We start from the raw sequence: 19,269 nt of genomic DNA on the forward strand, positions 1-19,269 counted from the left end.
GTTAGTCATTGAAGAAACTTGAGCGGTCAAAGCTGTCAATGCATCAACTTCAAGTATACCAGCCACTTTTTGACTTGTTGAGGCTCTAACATTGGACCATTGATAATTGTTGCTAGCTATCCTCTCCAAAATCTCATAGGCTTCATTATAGGACTTAGAGAGAATAGCCCCATTAGCTGAAGCATCTAACACCATACGAGTGGAAGAATTGAGCCCATTGTAGAAAGTCTCCATTTGTATACAATGCGGGATCCCATGGTGTGGGCACTTTCTCAATAATTCCTTGAATCTCTCCCAAGCTTCATAGAATGATTCATCTTCCAGCTGCTGAAATGACATGATTTCATTGCGAAACTTGGCATTTTTGGTAGGGGGAAAGTACTTCATCAAGAATTTTTCAGCCAACTCATTCCATGTAGTCACTGAGTCGGGAGGAAGGGTGTTGAGCCAAGCTCTAGCTCGATCCCTCAAAGAGAAAGGGAAAAATTTCAACCTTAGGGCCTCATCAGTCACTCCTTGTAGCTTGAAAGAATCACTCACTTCCAAAAATGAACGAAGATGAAGATGAGGATCCTCAGTAGGCAGCCCACTAAATTGACCCACTGTCTGCAACATTTGGAACATAACGGGCTTTAACTCAAATTGGGGTGCTTGAATTTCAGGCCTAACAATGCCCGGATTGAGCTCATTAAACATGGGGGCAGCATACTCCCTTATGGCTCTCTCTCTATCATCAGCCATAGCAATTGTGTTAGTGACATTATTAGCACCCTCAACTCCTTCAACCTCTTCAGCCATATTAAGGCGATTTTGAGCCCGTTGTTCCCTTAGTCTTCTTCTAATTGTTCTTTCAATCTCGGGGTCAACAGGAGCTAGTTCAATGTCTTCTTGCTCGTTCATATAGTAAATCACCTGAGAAAACACAAGAGCAAGCAAACAAAGTCAGCTCAACAAAGAAAAAAAATTAAAAATTAAAAATAAAAGAAAATAAATTGCTAATAATTGATTTTACAAGAATTTCTAATTTCAATCCCCCACAACGGCGCCAAAAACTTGTTGCGATCAATTTAATATTTGATTTTAAATACGCAAGTGCACGTAATCACACAAGTAATATAATGATAAGTAAATCGTCTCCACAGGGATTGCAAATTAAAAAAGTAAGCAAAACAATTACTAAACAATTTTAGAAAATTAAAAGTCAAGTGGTTGTTTATAGGCTAAGCAAAATATTAAAATAAAATGGAAATACTGAAATTAAAAACTGAACTGAACAAGAAAATTGAGAGAAATATATGGATTGCAAAATGGACTTGAATTATTGAATTCCCTTATATTATTCGTCCTGAACAATTTGCGGACAGATTGCTGCAGTAATATTCTAGCAAAACTCCCAGGGTAACAAGAATTCAATTAAACACTCATAAAACTTTCCCAAATTTTATGACATTAATTCTTCTACCTAATTAAACATATTCCTAATGCAAAATCAAATTTAAGAATGCAAATCAAAGTTTAATTATCCAAAGTTACACAAGGCATCCAAGTTTTTCCCATTACATTTAATCTTTCCAACATTAAATATAACTAAATAACTTGCCATTGCTAGCCAAACAACAACAAGAAATTAATGTAAGCACACTTGAATGAACAAAGGATATTTACTAGAATAAAGTGCATGAAATTTATAGACTATAACATAGGGTTCATCAACAATTCAAGCCACCTAAAATTTAGTTCATGGCTGAGTTCATAGATAGTAATTCACAATCAAAACAGCCCATGATATTCAGATTTAGAATCCAACTCAGAAATTAATAAAATAAAGATGAGGAAAAGAAGAAAGAACAAATCCAAAATGATTCTTGAGCTTTCTATGCTTGTTCTCCTTCTTCCTTGTTGGTATTTCAGCTTGTCTCCCTATTTTTTCTGGTTTTTCTTTGCCAAAAATGGCTGTTGGTTCAATATTACGGCTGGAGCATTCTTTTGGATTTGTTAGGTTTTCTCTTCTCCTCCAAAAATACCATAATGCCCCTCTTTTTCCCCCAAAACATAAAGTCTTCCTTCTCTTTTGTCCTTTTCTCCAATGTGCTGATTATTTCCTTCTGCCATTGCCACATCAGCCAAAATATAAGCTTGCCTTTTGACTGCCACGTGTTCCATGCTCCAAAATATACCTGATCACAATGCTTCAGTTTTGCTGCAGCAATCCTGAATATTCAGGCATCAACACATAAATTCATCACAATAGATTCATATGCTAGCTCATCCCTTTGTGCACATATCTATCCATGAAATCATTATCTTTAACCCAAGAGCTATTAAAAACTAAAAATAATTACACTTAATTAAAATAATGAAAACATCAAAGATAGCTACAAAAACTAAAAATAAACTAACATCACCCATGATTTTTTCACAATTATAAGTTCAAAAGCACATGAAATAACTCTTTATTCAAGAGTTATCACACAACCTATCTAAGCTACGACAAGTCATAATACAGGAATCTCTAGAACATATAGTTAATGTAGTCAAGAGTACCTTGGTCATATGAGCCTTTTTCCTCTTAGGAAATTCCACGACTGTAGCTTCCAACTCTGCATTATGAGCCTGAGTTTTTTGATCTTAGCATTTTTATCGAGAACTTAACATTTCTCTTCTCAAGTTCTATCTTGGCCTTCTCAGTAGTTTTTTTATACCCATGAGCCTTCTCAGACACCTTCTCCAAGGATTTTTTTTTTTTTTTTTTATCTTTTTCGGCTTGAGCCCGTAAAGCCTCAAATTCATCCTTCACTTTCGCCTAATTTTCAAGCACTTGTTGAAGAAAGATGTAGGTGTGTGCATAAAGCGCAAAGGCCCGGGTTAGATGGTTTGAGCATTGTGCTGTAGTGTAACCGATGAGAAACACTGCGATCTATAACTTTACAGATATTCCCTAATGTACATATCGAACAATGTGTTCACATGTCGCATGTTCGCATTGAACTAGAGTATTTCAAAAACGATTTTGTAGACTTAGGTAACAAGAGTAGAATATGAAAAATTATTATATGACCTTAATTGTGTTACATATTTATGTCTCCATTGTGTTCGGGGTGTAAGAGTGAGCACCTTCATTACCTTGATTAGGAGGCCTTTATAATTCAAATTATTCGTCTTTTACAAGGTTAGGTGAAAATGCTATGATAATCAACCTTAATTATAATATTCCTATCATATGCAAATTTAATGTTTACTATTGAATGCCTCTAAAAAAGGTATACTGTTGAATGAAAACCCCAATCTTATGGATCATTTTCCGACAATTTATATTGTATAGTTTAAAGTATAGACCTTTCCTCTTGGTACAATTATTACAATTATTACCAGACATGGTGTTGAGGTCCAATGCACTGGCCAGGATGACGGACGCAGAAAAAAGTGCCAAGTCCCTGGTCACTGATGATAATTTGAGGCTAGCTGGCCTCCTGGCTCCTCGCCATGAAACAAGAGGACCCGTGGTAGCCGATGCCACTGCCGAGGGGGTTCCCGAGCAGCAACCTCCTGCGTCTCCTCCACGAAGGAGGTCGACGGGGGTTACAATCAGGGAACCCACGGGCAATCCTTCTGCAGAAGGGCCTTCTGCTCCCCAAGGCAAGGGGAAACAAAAGGCCAAAGAGCCGATTGTGGACTTGGGGGAATCCTCCGATGAAAATGGTATAGTAAATTTGCTTTTAAATAGCTTGCCAACTCCTCGTCGCTTGTTTGACGGGGAGGGAACTTTACATATACTCCAAATCTAGGGCCAGACTTCTTCATGCCAGATAATGAGTGTATGACTAATAGAGTCAATAGTGTAGCGACTAGTAGTTGTAGCTCGGGTATTAACTTTGTGACCTTCTTTTCCGTTTGATAAGGAGTTTTCATCTGCCTTTATCTTACCCTTTGCATGTGTTTACTTGTATGCAGATATGGCCACTCCCAACGTCTTCGACCTATACCAGGCTGAGGAGGAAGAGGAAGTTCCTTAGCTCCGGCGAAAGTCGTCAAGGAGACACAACGGCGAAACAAGCTAGGGACCTGCCAAAAAGAGTCGAACAGAAGATCCTTCCAAGGACGTGCCAACTGGGCAAACTTCTGCTCATCCTCTAGCTCCTGCTGAGAAAGAGACTCCTCCTGCTCCGATGAACCCTCTGGCCGTGCCCAGCAGGGAACAAAACAAGCGGGAAGAAACTCTTGGGGCCAAACTCTCGAGCCGAGCCTTACGAGCAGCCAAAGACCGACTTGCGCACATCGTGAAGAACGACCGCGTCAAGTATGCAATGGTTGAGGCAGAGGGTATGGGGGTCGACCAAATTTTGAACAGGACCCTGAACGAAATAGCTAGCGTAAGTGTTTCTTATCTCTTTGGCCTTAGTCTTTTATTCTTTGCAACAGGTTCTAACTTTATCTTCTGTCCTCAGGCTTTGCTGTCTGCAACTGCTGCTCGTACCCGCACCCAAGCCACCATCGAACAGGCTCGGGCAAAGGCTATCGAGAGGTACCAGGTGAAAGCGGCAGGGGAACTTTCGGCTGCAGAGGCCAGGCATGCAAAGGAGTTGGAGGCGATCGTTCAGCAGAGGGATGCCGCGGTGACAAAGCTATCGGAGGCTGAAGCTTCGAAGGAAGCTATAAGGAAGCAGAGGGAGGAGTATCAGGTGTCCAGCCGAGTCCAATTTCAAGAATGCAAGAGACTGGGCGAGGAGCTCAAGTCCAAGAATTAGGCCATCGCCACCCTTGAGAGCCAAGTGGAGCAGCTGAAGCTTGACAACTCCAAGAATCTGGAAAGGTATAAGAACGCGACGCTCCGGTGTTTTTACAACTTCTGGAAAAACAATCAGGGCGCCAACTTCGGCTATCTTTCAGAAGATGTTAGGACTGCTGAGCTGGCTCGCTGCACTGCTCAACTGGTTGAAGAGGAGGCCAGAGCAAGGATCCCTGCTTCTCCAAGTATTGCCGGTGCAGAGGAAGAAGGAGTTGCTGAGGATGCTGCCAACCAGAACGCTGATAAAGACCCTCCTGCTCCTAATGCCTCTTGAGCTTTTATTATTTTTTCTTTCTTTTGATTACACGACCTACGGGTCGTGATATAAAGACAATACATTTTTTGAATTTGCTGCATGGGCATCAAACTTTTCTTTTTATTTGAACAGTTACATCCAAGCAGTGATGCTTGCGGTGTAAAAGATTGCATCATGATGCTATAACATTTTTATTTATTATAACATTTGTCCGTATGACCGAACTTAGCATAGTACTTTGGCTTGATTTAACAAAATATAAATTTTGAAAAATACTCTAAGTACCTTAGCATGCTTTCACTCATTTTATTCATGTGTTTACATACCTCATGGTACGCTTTGCTATCGATGTGCCTTATATGCCCCCCAAGTGATCAAGGAGCTTTAGGTCCTTGGTCACTTGCCTTGACCATGACCTGTTCGAACATTTCTGCTCGGGTGAAAAAGTAATACTTGTAATACAGCAAAACAACACACGTAATGAACAAATACTTGTAAATATAAATTCACAAAGGTTGGCAAGAATGACTGGCTGCGCACAGTCCCTTATAATCTCGTATTAAAAATGGACTAAACATGTCTTTACGAGTGATTCTAAAATAGAATCTTACATATACGAGCGATTAGCCATACAATATGGCTATCCCTCCTTGCAAAACTTGTAAAAAAGTAAAATTTAATACAAGCCAGTTCTTTAAAAAGGACTGTTCACTGATAATACTTGCGCAGGTGTTCTCCATTCCAATATCGTGGAACGACATCTCCGTTTAAGCGTGCAAGTTTGTAGGTGCCCAGATGAAGGACTTCTTCAATCTGGTAAGGTCCTTCCCAATTAGGTCCGAGTACTCCAGCAGTGAGGTCGCGGGTATTTAAGAAAACTCATCGTAGCACCAAGTCACCGACGTTGAATTTCCTTTCTTTAACTTTGGAGTTAAAGTACCAGGCGACTTTTTGCTGGTACGCAGCAACTCGGAGCTGGGCCTTCTCCCGTATCTCGTCAATTGGGTCTAGGGACTCCATCATTAGTTGGCTGTACTGGTCCTGGTCGTATGTTATACATCGATGTGAGGGGGGATCTAACTCGACAGGTAACATAGCCTCATATCCGTAAGCTAAGGAAAATGGGGTATGTCCTGTCACTATTCGGTGAGATGTTCTATACGACCAGAGGACTTCAGGCAGCTGCTCCGGCCATGCTCCTTTAGCATCTTCAAGCCTCTTCTTCAGGGTATCTTTAAGAGTTTTATTCACGGCTTCGACCTGCCCGTTTGCTTGGGGATGCGCAACTGAAGAAAAGGTTTTAATAATTCCATGCCTTTCGCAGAAGTCGGTGAATAAGTCGCTTTCAAATTGGGTTCCGTTGTCTGAAACGATCTTCCTGGGCAAGCCATAGCAGCAAACAATGTTCTTGATGACAAAGTCAAGAACTTTCTTGGTCGTTATGGTGGCGAGTGGTTCAGCTTCGGCCCATTTAGTGAAGTAACAACTGCCACGACTGCGTACTTTACTCTGCCTTTTCCCGTTGGTAGGGACCCAATCAAATCTATTCCCCATACCGCAAAAGGCCACAGACTTTGCATTTGTTTCAACTCATTTGGAGCTGCTTGTGGAATCTTGGAAAACCTTTGACATTTATCGCATCTTTGTACAAACTCCATCGAATCCTCGTTCATAGTTGGCCAGAAGTAACCTTGCCTTAGAATCTTCTTTGCCAAACTCTGCCCCCCAGCATGATTCCCGCAGAAGCCTTCATGCACCTCTTTCATGAGTTCCTTAGCTTTTTCTGGTGTAACGCATCTAAGTAGTGGCATTGAATATCCTCTTCGGTACATAACACCATCGACCAGTATGTACTTAGCGGCTCGCCTTTGTAGAGTTCTGGCTTTGTTTCTATCTGCCGGTAGCACACCGTTTGTCAGATACTCCAAGTAAGGTGCCATCCATGTATCCTCCATTTGAATCTCCATATTGGTCTCAACCGCTTGTATGCTTGGCTTACCCAGTCTTTCCACTGGCACAATGTTCAAAGTGTCAGTATCTTTTGCGCTCGCAAGTTTGGCTAAGGCGTCTGCATTTGAATTCTAATCCCACGGTATTTGCTGGAGGGTGTACTCTGTGAACTGGGCTAGCAGGTCCTTTGTTTTATTCAAACTTCTTATTTCCCCTAAGTAGATTGAAAAAAGGGACGCACTTGTCTGTCGATTTCGAAATAAATCTACTTAGGGCTGCGATTCTCCCGGTTAAACTTTGTACATCCTTGATCCTTTCTGGCGACTTCATGTTGATCAGGGCTTTTATCTTGTCGGGGTTGGCCTCGATTCCCCTTGAATTTACAATGAACCCCAAAAACTTCCCTGATCCGACTCCGAAGGAGCACTTGAGGGGATTTAACTTCATCTGGTATTTGTTCAATACATCGAAGCACTCTTGTAAATCCTTTACATGTCCTTCTGCCTTTTTAGACTTTACCAGCATGTCGTCCACGTATACCTCCATGTTTACTCCGATCAGCTCTTTAAACATGTGGTTGACTAGCCGTTGGTAAGTCACACCTGCGTTTTTCAATCCGAAGGGCATTACTTTATAACAGTATAAGCCCGTATCGGTCCGAAAGCTGGTGTGATCCTCGTCAGGGGGATGCATACTAATCTGATTGTAGCCCGAATATGCATCCATGAATGAGAGGATCTCGTGCCCTGCAGTCGCATCAACCAGCTGGTCGATTCTTGGGAGTGGGAAGCAATCTTTCGGGCATGCTTTATTGAGGTCTGTAAAATCCATGCAAGTTCGCCATTTGCCGTTAGGCTTGGGAACCATCACCGGATTGGAGACCCACGATGGATAAAATGCCACCCTGATGAACCCATTCTCCTTTAATCTTTCAACTTCTTCCTTTAAGGCTCTCGATCTATCCTTATTGAGCGGCCTTCTCTTTTGTTGCACGGGTGGAAAAGTCTTGTCTATATTCAGGACATGGCTGATAACTGCAGGATCTATCCCAGCCATGTCTTTGTGCGACCAGGCAAAAACCTCCTGATTCTTCCGCAAAAATTCCACCAGTGCGTGCTTCGTGGTGGGCTCTAGGTTTTTCCCGACCTTTACTACTCTGGTCGGGTCTTTTTCGTCGAGTTGGACCTCCTCCAGGTCCTCGATGGGTCCAACATTTTCTTCAAAATCCCCAAAGCGAGGATCTAGATCTCTATCCTCACTTTGGGCAACACCCTATTTGGTGACTCCATCACCGGATTGGGCTTGTGTATCAACTGCCATCTGCAACCTATTCGAGGTAGTGCTCTTCGGCGTTCCTTTTTTCGCCTTCATGATTGAGGCATTGTAGCATTCTCTGGCTTCCCTTTGGTTCCCCAACACACGTCCTACCCCTGCGTCCGTCGGGAACTTCATGGACAAGTGCCACATAGAGATGACGGCCTGTAGATCAACCAGTATAGGCCTTCCAATGACGGCATTGTACGCCGAAGGACAATCGACTACTACAAAAGTAGCGAGTAATGTCCTGGTAGCAGGCGCTGTACCTGTCGTCACCGGTAGTCTGATCAATCCGGCGGGGACGAGTCCTTTTCCAGAGAAGTCGTATATCGTTTGGTTGCAGGGCTCCAGGTCCTTAACGGGCAGCTTCATGCGTTCCAGCGAAGACTTATACAGGATATTCACTGAACTTCCTGTATCGACCAGCACTCTTTATACCATCATGTTGGCCATTTGGATATCCACAACCAGCGGATCGGAATGTGGGAACTGGACGTGTTGGGCATCGCCATCAGAGAAGGTTATTTCGCCTTCGTCTGACCGAGCCTTTTTTGGTGCACGGTCCTCCACAGTCATCATCTCGATGTCCTGGTCGTGGCGTAGGGTGCGAGCATATCGTTCCCTGGCCTTTCCGCTATTTCCCGCGAGGTGCGGGCCTCCACAAATGGTCAATAATGTGCCAGTCACAGGGGTAGGCTGTAAGGGTGGCGAGCGTTGGCGCGTGGGAGCCTGCTCATTGCTACCCGGAGCTTCTCGTTGGGAATTTCTCGAGGCCCGTACGTATCTTCTCAAGTGTCCTTGCCTAATAAGGAACTCGATTTCGTCCTTCAGCTGGTTGCATTCGTTGGTCTCATGGTAACGATAGAACTTTGTAGTGTCTCTCTTCAAAATATCCTTTCGAATGGGGCCAGGTTTCTTATATGGCACACTAGAACTTGTGGCCTGATAAACCTCTCCCCGAGACTCGACGAGGGCAGTGTAGTTAGTGAACCGAGGTTCATAACGGTTACCCTTCGCCCGCTTATTGTCGGAGGTGGAAGGCTCGTTATACGGCCGTTTTCCACCATTCTTGCCATTGCCGCTGCCGTTCTCGTTGCCGTTCCCGTTGCCTTTGCCGTTAGGTTTGGACCCATTGGTGGCTTTGGCGGGCTCGGTTGCTTTCTTATCCTTGCCGGAAGGCTTTCCATCGTCGGCAATGGCGTCTTCGAGCTTGATGTAACGATCAGCCCGATCCAAGAATTCCTGGGTTGTTCTCACTCCTTCCTTTCGGAGGCTTTTCCAGAGGGGGGAGCGACGCCTAACCCCTACGGTTATGGCCATCATTTTGCCTTCGTCCCCCACCATTTTTGCTCCAGCTGCTGCTCGCATAAAGCGCTGGATGTAGTCCTTCACTGATTCTCCATCCTGCTGGCGAATTTCAACCAGCTGGTTTGCTTCGGTCGGATGCACACGACCTGCATAGAACTGTCCGTAAAACTCCCTTACGAACATTTCCTAGGAAACTATGCTTGCAGGTGGGAACTTAAAAAACCACTCCTGCGCAGCCTCAGAAAGTGTTGCAGGGAAGATCCTGCACCGAGCGTCTTCGGACACTTTCTGAATGTCCATTTGTATTTCAAACTTATTGACATGAGATACCGGTTCTCTGTACCCGTCAATGTTTGGAAGTGTAGGCATTTTGAATTTGCTTGGAGTTTCTGCATTAGCTATCCTCTGTACGAAAGGAGTGCCTTTCCTCCTATCGTGGTCGATATAAGATGTCCTTCCCCCGACCAGCTGTTGCACTGCCTGGTTGAGGGCATCTATCTGGGCCTGTACAGCGGCAGGAATCGTTGTGGCCTCTGTTGCTGGGGGGATGTTCTCGCCATGTCGCTCGCGACGATCGTTGAGTACGTCTCGTAAATCCTCGTCTCTTCTCCGTTGCTCGCTACCCCCGAGCCGATTGAAGACATTATTTTGCCTGGGCTGCCCCCCAGCATCCCGTCTATTGGGTTGGTCATCTTGAGGTACCTGGCTCCCGCCTCTACCTCTTTCTTCATTCCTTCGGCCAGCGTTTCCCATGCTTGAGTCGGCCTCATTATATCCATGGCCATCTCTGAACCTTGATTGGCTATTGTGGGATCGACTGTTCCCTCGATTTCCATCCCTGGCTGAAACATCCCGAGCGTTAGAGGGTGGCCTGCGCTGGTCGTTATGTCCCCGGGCATTATCATGCCATGGGGGACCCCGGACTGCAGAGCCTAACTCCGAGTTCCTCCTGTTACCAGGAGGATACTGACCTTTGTTCGGTAGGTTTGGCTCATCGCCCCTACAACGTCTAGGAGTACGAGGCTGATGCTCGGCCCTATTCTGCCTCTGTTGTGGGGGATTGCCGCGACCAGCCTGGGATGGAGGCTGTGCCTCAGGGTCCATCGGGACATCTTCATGGGGCACTTGAGGCTGCTTGGGCCTTTGCGGACTCGAGGGCTGGATTGGTGGGATAGGATTAGGACCCCTCTGGGGTGGCCCATTGACAGGTTGGTCAGGCTGCGAAACAAGTGCGGCCTGATTCCTAGCCAGTTGCAAGGCTGCCTCGAGGGCTGCCATGGCTTCGCTCTGGCGGCCGTCCATCTCCGCCTGCCTCTCGCTTAACTCCGCGCGCTGCCGTTCAATGTCCTGCTGCTGCCGTGCCGTAACCTCGGCAGCTGTCTCTTGACTGGCTCTCAGATTAGCCAGCTCTTCTTGCAGCGCTCCCAGAGTACTCTTCAGCGTCGCATCATCCATTTCTTCCTCCTCAAAATCTAAATGTGGCTCATCCTCAGCCACACTTGCAGGAGGAGGAGGAGATGGCAGGTTTGACGGTGCAGCGGCGGCCGCCTGTCCAGTTTTCCTTGCAGTTTTTGCCATTGATTTTCTCAACAATGATAAATCAAGCTCTCAATGAAAGCACCAGAATGTTGACCCAGATTTTGGTCAACTGACACGGAGTCAGAATATGCTTGATGTGAATGAATGCGTTGAAAAGAATCGAATGACAAAAATAATAAGAACACGATATTTTATAGTGGTTCGACCCCAAGATCTGGTAATGACCTACGTCCACTTAGATTGTTATTGATATGAGAATCAAAGGAGTGATCAAAGAACAAGGGTTCAATGAGTTTCACCAACCTCTGAAGAACAATACAATATTTCAAATAGAATTACCCTAGTCTTAAGTAATTTGAAAGCCAAAAGTCCCTTCCTTGAGCTATCTTTCTCTATTTATAGGCTCAAGGGGGATTACACAAGATTGTTACAGATATTCTCTCCTGAATAATCGGATACTCAAGAGATTGTGTGAGTTAATTTCGGGATTTACAAAGATCTTTATTGTAACATTGTATTGTATGTGGAACCATCGACCAGACTGGTCGTAGGTGAGACTGGGCCGCCTCCTGCTTATAATGTACCTTCTGGTCGATACACTAGCAGAGTTCCTCTAGATGTCAGCCACGTGTCCAGGGATCACTTGCCACGTCATCAATGCCAATTTTTTGGATAACACATATCTACAAGGAAGGAAACATACGAACAATCAGGCAATATAATTAGTTTAGTAAAATACTCGAGCTACAACTACTAGTCGCTACACTATTTAGTTTAGTACTGCTACACTCACTCTCTGGCTTGAAGAAGTTTGAATTTAAATTAGGCTTGTATTTAAAGTTGCCTTCCTCGTCAAATAAATGACAGGGAATGGGCAAGCTGTCTAAGAGTGAGAAGACAGTACTGTTCTCATCTGAAGACTCAAGAATAGGCTCAGGATGTTTAGAAACCTTCTTTTTGCCCTTTCCTGAAGGAGCCAAAGCAGCGGTTGTTCATGGGGCGCTGGAGGGTTCCTTGATGGTCACTCCCATTGCCCTCCTCCTCAGGGGTTGTGACACATCTTGGTGTTGCTCAGGGACATCTCCACTAGTGGCACTCCCTGTTGTTGATTCCCTCACATCCTGGTGAGGTGCCACAAGGCCGACCAGCCTTAGATTGGCCTCTGTGACTAGCTCTTTGACGCTTTTTTCTATGTTGGTCATGCTGACCAAAGATGCTGCTCGTATCTCCATCTCTGAAGTAGGAGCTGGTCGGTTCCATGGACCTGAATGGCATAAATTTTTTAAGAAATGTGCAAAAAAGCTAAAGGAAATTGAACGACCAGGGAATAAATGATCTACCTCCCTCTGTGAAGGCCAGATTGTTGGCAATCAGGTCTGTTGTTAAAAAGTACCCCTGGAAGTACTTTCCCATGTTGGACTTGTGGATGATCTCACTCAGGAAGGCGCGAGCAGATTCCTGGTGGTAAAAATGGAGGAACCCCATGTTTTTGTGATTGGGGTTGGACTTGAGATCAAACAGATAGTTGATGTCGTGTGGCATCGGGACGGGCCACTTCTTATGACTGTATAGGATATAGAGAGCAAAAATCACTCTATACCCATTTGGTGTTATTTGAAAGGGAGCGGCCTCGAAATAGTTGGTCGCCCCCTGAAAAAACGGATGAAGAGGCAAGGTTACCCCTGCCTCAATATGATATCTCGACCAGGCACTGAAGGCGCCATCAGGAAGGTTTGCCCGCTGGTCGATGGAGGGTTTGATTAGGGTTACCCCAGGAAGTCCGTACTTCTTGAGGTAATTTGTTACCGTCCTAACTGTAATATTTCTAGGAGGTGCAACGTACCATTCGACTTCTGGTCGAAGGACGTCCCGAAGTTGGGCTTTATTTTGGATTTCTGGCTGGGATGTGCTTGTTATATTATTTTATAATATAATGTAAAATATATTATATTATAATATAATGTTTTAGATTAAATAAATGTGACAAAGTGTGTCACATATTGTAACATATAATAGAGAGTTACAATATTTAGATATATGAGATATATCCAAATAATGTAACATATTTGGTGTTACAAATTAGTAACCTCCAAATATTACCCTTTATTGTGTAAATTGTTGTTACACAATATTAAGATGAATTTCATAAAAGCCATATGTGATATGGCTGTTAGAGATATGATTTTAACCCCAATAATGTGTTTTGGGAGTTACAAAATCATTTGGGAGGGTTTGGAACCGCTTGGAAAAACAGCACAATTTTTGTGCTGAATTTGGTATGTGGCCACGGCCACCAACATTCAGTGGCCGCGGCCTCTGGGTCAGAGACCAGTGGCCGCGGCCACTAATGTCTCTGGCCGCGGCCACAGGCCAAAAACTGACCAAATTTTCAGTTTTTTCAATATTTGTTGAACGGCTCAAAAAACCCAAATAACTTCTGTTGACTGTGTTTTTAGCCAACGACGTGAGAACGTCAAATACGACAAACCTTCAAGAGAATTTAAATAACACAGACAGTTTAATCAAGAAAAGTAAATAACACAAGATTTTTATAGTGGTTCAGCCCCGATAGTCGGTAATAGCCTAATCCACTTAGAGTTGTGATTATAGATCTGTACTCAAGATCAGATGGACTGAGCCAACTGAGTTTCTTCAGTACAGATTGCAAAAATACAAGAATCCTTTCAAATACCAGCACTTTCTCTCTCTAGAATACTCAGACCCAAATTTTCTCTCTCTAGAATACTCAGACCCAAATTTTCCCAAAAGTCTAGAAAGAAGAAGCAGAAGCCCCTCTCTCATCCCATCAGCCCTCTATTTATAGGCTTAGAGTCATACATCTGATATCCCCTAGAATCGAGATATTTTATTATATTTATTACATTTAAATTACAAAAAACATTCAAAATATAACAAAACCCCCCATTTGTGGGAAGAATGAGAGATTCCCGCGTATCTTGTTGAAGCTGTTTCTGGGAATCTTGACTTAGTCCTCCTCTAGCTAGTTGATCCACCTCACCTCCACTCTGGTCGATCATACACATGCTGGTTGGACATACACTTGCTGGTAGGACACGCAAGTGCTGGAGATGCACTTCTCTCCTCTAACATGACACTCTCCTCTAGCATGCCATTTCTTTATTTGGACAACCATGCACTGGTTGGACATATGCGTAAAGACCAAATTCTTGGTCTATCCTCGGACCACATCCATGGGGTCTCCTAGGACCACTCTCTTGGGGTCTCCTCTTAGTTCTCCTCGGACCAAAGTCCCTTGGGCTCTCCTCAGACCACATCCTTGGGATCTCCTAGGATGCACTCTCCTTAGTTCTCCTAGGATGCACTCTCCTTAGCTCTCCTAGGACCACCCCCTTGGGGTCTCCTCGGACCACACCCTTGGGATCTCCTAGGATGCACTCTCCTTAGCTCTCCTAGGACCACCCCCTTGGGGTCTCCTAGGATCACACCCTTGGGATCTCCTAGGATGCACTTAGCTTGGTTATGACATCTTTCAAGCAGTCCAAACTCTTCACCAATCTACCGGGTCACTTTATCACAACTCTGAGAAGTCAATGTATTTATTGACTATTAATCTGTCTTTTACTGACCATGCACTGCCACTTGTCACCTTTATTGCCACGTCATTGATCTCCAATTTTTGGGGATAACAACTCCCAAATCTCTTTTTTAATTCCATATTAATCCAATTAAACATTGGTAACAGCCATGGGGTTGGTGGAATTTGAAATTCAAATGGTGTCTCTAAACTCTATAAATAGGAGCCTATAGCTCACTTGTAAGACACAACTTTTCTATCCACTAGAGCACTTGGCTAGAAACACCTTGAGGCTTGATAATTCCAGAAAGCTTTTCCAATATCTGAGAGAGATCCCTTAGTGCTTGAGTTAGGGGGAAATAAGCTTTTGGACAAAGGTTTTATACCTTGTTCAAGTTGGTGATCCCCAATCCTCTTCACTTAGGTTGTGTAAGTGAGAGTTTGCTTTTGTTTATGTTCTTCTTTCTATTGCATTGTTTTCTACTTATTCTCTTGTTCCTATTACTTGTATTTCTTGTTCAAAGGTTGTAATCTTCTTTTCTTTATTTCAAACATTTTATTTTACTTGTAACATTTTGCTTTGAGTTGTATTTCCACCATTCTCTTCTTCATCATCATCTTCTCCCTTTCTTTGGTTTATTTGTATTTTCAGTTATAGAGTTGTAACCTTATTTAATCAATCTATATTTACTTGTAATATTATTGCATAGAGTTGTAATATTATAATCATTTCCATTGAGGCAAAACAATATTTTCCTAACATTCAAAAGCTTAACCCTTTTTTGTTTCAATGGAAGGGGAAACCATCAAGATCATGAACCAAGACCTAGTAAGGTTGGATAGGTTTGATGGATCCAATTTTACTAGGTGGCAAGACAAGGTGAGGTTTCTATTAACCACTCTCAAAATTGCCTACATCCTTGAGTCTTCCTTGGCTCCTCTAGCCGAGCCATCCAACAAAGACACTCCCGAGGAGGTGGAGAAGAGAAGGAAGAGGGAGGAGGACAATCTTCTTTGCAGAGGTCATATCCTCAACACCTTATCCGATAGGCTCTATGACCTCTACACCGTGACCAAATCAGCCAAGGAGATTTGGGATGCACTTGAGAAAAAGTTCAAGGCGGAAGAGGAAGGTACCAAAATTTTTTTGATATCTCAATACTTCGATTTCAAATTTTTTGGTGATAAACCAATTCTTCCTCAAATACATGAATTACAAATTATTGTTAATAAATTGAAAGTGTTAAAGATTGAGCTTCCCGAGGCCTTTCAAGTTGGTGCTATTGTGGCTAAATTACCACCAACTTGGAAGAGCTATAGGAAAAGAATCCTTCATAAAAATGAGGATTATTCTTTGGAGGAAATCCAAAAACATATTCGAATCGAAGAGGAATCGATATGTAGAGATAAACTTGTGGAGAGGTCTAATGGAGAGACTTCCAAAGCAAATGCGGTGTCACAACCAAAACATCCCAAAAACAAAGGGAAAAAGGGTAATGAGAAACCTTTGGGTCCAAAAACCAACCCAAACAAGTTTAAGGGCGAGAAAGGTCCTTGCTTCGTATGTGGGAAAAAGGGTCACTATGCTAGAGAGTGTAGACATAGAAAAGACCAACAAGGACCTAAGGTGAATGCAGCTCAAGAGGAAAACATAGTTGCTACCCTTAGTGAGGTGAATGCAGTCCAAGGCAAGGTGAAAGGGTGGTGGTATGATACATGTGCCACCGTCCATGTCACCTATGACAAATCATTGTTCAAGACCTTTGAAGAGTCAAAGGGCAACCATGAAATACAAATGGGCAATGAGGGAAAATCCCAGGTACTTGGCAAAGGTACTATTGATGTCTACTTCACCTTCGGCAAGAAAGTTACATTAGTGAATGTACTTTATGTTCCCGAAATGAGTAGAAACTTGGTAAGTGGTGATTTGCTTGGCAAGCCCGGCATTAAAGCCGTTTTTGAGTCTGGTAAACTTATACTTACCAAATCAAATGTATTTTTGGGAAAGGGGTACCCTTGTGAGGGTATGGTCAAATTGTGCACCAATGATGTAACTTTCAATGTTATCAATAAAAATGTTAATTCCGCCTATATTGTTGAATATGATTCTATATTTTTGTGGCATCTTAGACTATCGCATATAGGTTTTTCAACCATGAAAAGAGTAGTAAAATGTGGTATGATTGCATGCAGTATTAAAAACTATGGTAAATGTGAAACATGTGTTAAGGCGAAAATGATTAAGAAACCATTTCCTATTGTAGAAAGATCATCTAATTTACTAGATTTAATCCATAGTGATCTTTGTGAATTAAATGGTGTTTTAACTAGAGGTGGTAAAAGGTATTTTCTTACTTTTATAGATGATTTTAGTAGATATACCTATGTGTTTCTTTTAAAGCATAAAGATGAAACTTTTGATGCTTTTAAGTTGTATAAATTAGAAGTTGAAAATCAACTAAATAAAAATATTAAGGTGCTAAGAAGTGATAGAGGAGGAGAATACTTCTCTAATGAATTCAATACATTTTGTGAAGAAAATGGTATAATTCATGAGTGCACTGCACCTTATACACCACAACACAATGGTGTTGCTGAAAGGAAAAACAGAACTTATCTAGAGATGATAAATTCTATGTTGGTGTTTTCTAAGTTGAACTTCAACTTATGGGGTGAAGCGCTTTTAACCGCTTGTCACATTCTTAATCGAATACCGATGAAGAAAAATGAGATATCTCCATATGAGTTATGGAAAGGAAGAAAAACCAACATAGGGTACTTCAAAGTGTGGGGGTGTCTTGCATATTGCAAGAAAAATGAACCTAATAGAACAAAGTTAGGTTCAAGATCCATAAAGTGTGCTTTTGTTGGTTTTGCCAACAATAGTAAAGCTTATAGGCTATTAGACTTAGAGTCTAATATTGTGATTGAATCTAGAGAAGTTGAATTCTTTGAGAACATGTTAAGTGACAACAATTCTCAAGCTTCAACATCTCTAAAGGAGAATATGTTATATGAGAACAATTCTCAAGCTTCTACATCCAAAATTTATTCTCAAGAGGAGAATTCTCAAAAGGATGTAAAGCAACCCTTTGAACCTAGAAGAAGTCAAAGGCTTAAAAGTCTAGTAGTGGATGAGATAGATCCTCAAAGAATTTCGTTCTACATGGTAGAAGGAAATAGAGAGGAAGTCATTAGGAAAATTCCTATTGTACTTCTCGTTGAGGATGATCCTAAGACTTATAGAGAAGCTATGCAATCGAGAGATAGTGCATTTTGGAAAGAATCCATCAATGATGAGATGGATTCCATTCTTTCCAATAACACTTGGGAATTGGTAGACCTCCCACCGGGGTCTAAGCCAATTGGGTGTAAGTGGGTATTTAGGAGAAAATACCACACTGACGACACTATCTAAACCTTTAAAGCTAGATTAGTAGCTAAAGGGTTTAGGAAAAAAGAGGGTATCGATTATTTCGATACCTATGCGCCTGTTGCAAGAACAACTTCTATAAGAATTTTGTTTGCTCTAGCTTCTATACACAACTTGTATGTTCATCAAATGGATGTCAAAAAGACATTCCTTAATGGTGACCTCAATGAGGAGGTCAATATGGAACAACCCGAAGGGTTTGTCCTACCAAAATATGAACATAAAGTGTGTAGACTTGTAAAATCCTTATATGGATTGAAACAAGCTCCTAAGCAATGGCATGAGAAATTTGATCAAGCCATCACGTCTAATGGGTTTAGACATAACAATGGTGACAAGTGTTTGTATTCCAAAACTTGTAAGGGATATGTGACCATTGTTTGCTTATATGTGGATGACATGCTTATTCTAAGTAATAGCATGAAAGGGATAGATGAAACGAAGAGGATTTTATCATCAACCTTCAAGATGAAAGATCTTGGAGAAGTTGATACCATACTCGGTATCAAAATAAAGAAACATAGTGGGGGTTTTGCGTTAGGGCAAGCCCACTATGTTGAGAAAGTATTGAAAAAATTTAACCATCTCAAGGTTAAAGATGCCAATACTCCATTCGATTATAGTGTAAAACTAGAGAAGAATGAAGGAAGAGCGGTGGCTCAATTGGAGTATGCTAGTGCTATAGGGAGTCTAATGTACGCTGCCCAGTGTACTAGACCTGATATAGCATTTGCGGTAAGTAAACTTAGTAAGTTTACAAGTAATCCAAGTGTGGATCACTGGAAGGAAATTGGAAGAGTCCTAGGTTATCTTAAGAAAACCAAAGGACTAAGCCTTCACTACTCCAAATTTCCTTCGATTTTAGAAGGATATACAGATGCAAGTTGGATATCCAATTTTGGGGAAAACTTGTCCACAACTGGTTGGGTATTTACACTTGGTGGAGGTGAAATTTCTTGGGTTCCAAGAAACAAACATGTATATCTCATTCCACTATGGAAGCAGAGTTCATAGCTCTAGCTGCTACCGACAAAGAAGTCGAATGGTTAAGGGATCTGTTGATAGAGATTCCCCTAATCAAAGATAATGTATCTACTATATCGATACATTGTGATAGCCAAGTG

General features: G+C 42.4%; 1 non-coding gene across 1 annotated transcript; it reads left to right on the top strand.

Moving 5' to 3' along the window:
• Nucleotides 1-250: 250 nt before the first annotated feature.
• LOC133787560 (small nucleolar RNA R71) lies at nt 251-357 on the top strand. The gene has a single exon (XR_009872575.1). It is a non-coding gene; the product is annotated as a small nucleolar RNA R71 (small nucleolar RNA).
• The last annotated feature ends 18,912 nt before the right edge of the window (nt 358-19,269 follow it).

Source organism: Humulus lupulus, chromosome 6, assembly GCF_963169125.1.
Source record: "Humulus lupulus chromosome 6, drHumLupu1.1, whole genome shotgun sequence".
NCBI lineage: Eukaryota > Viridiplantae > Streptophyta > Magnoliopsida > Rosales > Cannabaceae > Humulus > Humulus lupulus.